The following is a 3,414-nucleotide window of genomic DNA, read 5'->3' as shown; positions in this document are numbered from 1 at the left end:
TTTTAGCACAAGAAGCGTGCCAAGGTGAAAAAAGTTTGGAAACCACTGGTCTAAAGGACTTCTTTCTTAGAATTTTATGCAGAATCCGAATCTGCTAGGAACGATTTGAAAAAAAATTTACCCGCCCTAATGTATATATATATACATGTTTAAATAATATACTTGCATATATGTCAAAATGTATAATCATTCATAAAAAACCTTATATGACAAATATGAAAATTTCGTTGACCGTTTTTGAAATCGGCACTTTTCACGATTTTGAACTTCGCGATTTTGAACATCGTTCCAGACCGATTCAGTTGAATCTGGTTCAAGAACATGTATGTAGTGATAGAACGATACGAGTACTGAGTACAGAATATCGATACTTTTCATGAGTACTGAGTAGTATCGAGGACTCGATACTTTTTGACAAGTACTGAGTAAATATCGCGAATACCAAAAAGTATCGACGTTTTAAAAACTTGTTTAGGTAAAATTTTTATTTTTTTTTAAATAACATTGATAAATGTTTAAAAATTACCCCATGGGCATATACTTCAATACTGTCGTAACTCAAAAAACCGAAAAATGAATATATATTTTATTCTGGTGAGCTATTGGTAATCGCTTTGAAAATTATATACAACATAGAAGAAGAGGTACCAGTCATGTGGACATTTGGCTCGGTTAAAACATCTTAAATAATTGGAAAACGAATTTCTTGCCATACTTTCGATAACACTGGCCCACACAAAAGAAGTTCGTATCTGCTTTTAACCAGACCCACATATCGACATGTATTGAGGTCCATTTGACTCGTACACCTCCTAAATTTGGAGTTAATTGCGAAAATTGTGAAATAACAAAAACGAGTCAAACGGAGCTCAGATTTGGATTCAGTGGGTCGAAATATGTGGCGGCAAGTGGGTCTGGTTAAAAGCACACAACAATTTTTTTTGTGCCGGTGTAAGGAATGGGTTAGGAGGGTGGTCATCGGCGCGATATCTTGGCAATTCTCCAGAATAATGGAGCCTTTGTTTTCCAATGAATTCTACCTTGGTTTTAAATTCGAAATCCAGCCCGCTCTCGAAGAAAATTTTTGTGAAAGGGATCTTATCTTTCCTTTAGACAATTGCTTTAGTTGCTTTCAAAAGCTTCAAATAAGCCTTTTGCCAAAAGCATTTATTTACGCTTTTAAACTTATTGCAAGTTCTTTTCAAAAACTCTGCTTTTTAGATCAGACTTCAACTGTTAAAAGCCAATGCCTATTCAATTTACAAAAAGAAAGAGATCATATGTATATGTAAACAAAGCAATCTGATTTTTGTTAACTTTTCGCGTTTGCCCTAAAAATACTTGAAAGTACGAGTATTATCGATACTTTTTTGCAAATATGAGTACTGACATCGATTCTTTTTAGAGTATTATAAATGAGTATAGGTATCGATACTTTTCTAAAAAGTTCTATCACTAGCAGTTTGATCGCAATGTGTTTTCAATCCCAAATCAAAGAATGACAGCCTCGCACTAGAACTTGAAGTGAGATCTCCCTATGTGAGGAATAAGAGAGTACTCCCTTCATCTGATTTTGGAACGGTAAGAGAGTTGCCGATTTTGTACTCATTCAAGTACTTTGTACTCTGTTAAGAGTAAAATAGGAGATCTCCGAAGAAAGCAATTAAATAATGTTCCCCGAGGCATGATTTGGGAGTAATAAGCGATATTTTTTCGGTTTTTTACCCCTGTATTACTCGCTTAGGATCGAAATGGGAGATCTCCTAAGTAAGCATTGGAACAATCCTCCTGGAGACATCATTTAGGAGGTATAAGCGACATTTGTCGGGTTTTTATTACCTTCCTTTTATTAGCTCGGGATGTAACTATATAATATTGATGCGCCTAAAAGATGCAGCGATTTCTATTCTCAAGTTACATACCTGATGACAGTACGAATGGCAATTATAATAGGGAGGTTTTAGTTTTTTAAACTATAATTTTTTTATTACCCCTTTATTACTCGCTTAGGAGCAAAAAGCGATGTCTCCTCAGCGAGCAATCCAGGGGGGCTACTCTGTAATGCGATGCGATAGGCAATCGCCACAGCGTATTATTTATGACGTATTTGCCTATCGCATCGCATTGCTCTTTCGTATCGCATTACCGAGTAGCCCCCCAGAAGTATTCTATTTGATTGATAGGAGAGTTATACGCACCTCGTTCAAAATAATTTTGTGGTTTTGGAAAAATGTATCATGAATAGGGACATGATATCCAACCGATGGTATCGATATGGTACTCATTTAAAGTATCGCTTTAAAAATATCGGGTACCCATTAATATCGGAATAAAAGGACTGTAGGGAAAAATCGGAGGAGAAGCTCGGCCAAATACTAATGTATTGTGTAAGCGCCGATCTATTATTATTACAACACGTAGAGAATGAGGTGTTGACTTACGACGCCGAGGCTGTGGGTTCAAATCCCACCACATGCAATCCTAACTATAGTACAAATTTCTGCTCACCACGACGACCAGAAGGCAAGTGCGCTTTATCTTTTGTCAAGCAGACGGTCAAATAAACAGTAATCAAATTGAAATATCAAAATTTTTTAATTTTCAGCAAGCATAACCGACAACGAGTCGATGTAGTGTACGTGTAGCCGACAAAAGCCGACGACACCAATAGACTTAAAGCGTTGTTAAAGATATTTGATCGTCTCCGTCGCGCTTAAGGTAGCGATATGCTTCATTTGTCAACAATTTTGCAGCCAGTTTGTATGACATACAACAAAATGAGACACAAATTTGTACTAAATTGACGATACCTTTCACTTAATATCTCGGACACTAGGAAATATCCAAAAATGGATAACATCAATCAAAGGAAGGATTTTAAAAATTGAAATATAATTTAAAATTTTATTTATTTATCTATTTTTAGTTTTTGTTTATTTTGAAACACATATTGTAACTGTTAAGCATTATTTTCTCCGGAAAGCCGTGGGATGTAAAATTAAGTTTGAAAATATCAATTCGACGTGAGGATGAATCCTTATTATGTTGTAGTCTCTTCGTTCTTAGTCGCCCTCTGTTTATTTTCATGTCGTAATATATTTGCAGGTCTTTCAAGCTCGTAATTAATTCTTCGAAATCATCCTCGAGGTGGCATAAAAAACTGCACTTAATATCGGATCCCTTTTGAATCAAACAATTGAACAATCGTTGCGTTTTAAATTCTACCTGGCGCATGACATGTCTTATAACAGTTTCCGTCATTGCATACACATTATACACCATTTGAAGCTTTAAATCAATAGCACATTTATAAATGAGAGTGGACCACTTCTGTAAAAACTCAAAATATAGATTATAACACCAACCATCAATTTCTAAATTCCAGTTATGTAAAATGTCTCGTTGAATATCTGT

This window comes from Rhagoletis pomonella, unplaced genomic scaffold (genome assembly GCF_013731165.1).
Source record: "Rhagoletis pomonella isolate Grant_MI unplaced genomic scaffold, Rhpom_1.0 Rhpom_scaffold_00001, whole genome shotgun sequence".
Lineage (NCBI taxonomy): Eukaryota > Metazoa > Arthropoda > Insecta > Diptera > Tephritidae > Rhagoletis > Rhagoletis pomonella.
The sequence above is the reverse complement of the archived record's forward strand: the minus strand, read 5'-3'. Positions refer to the sequence as shown.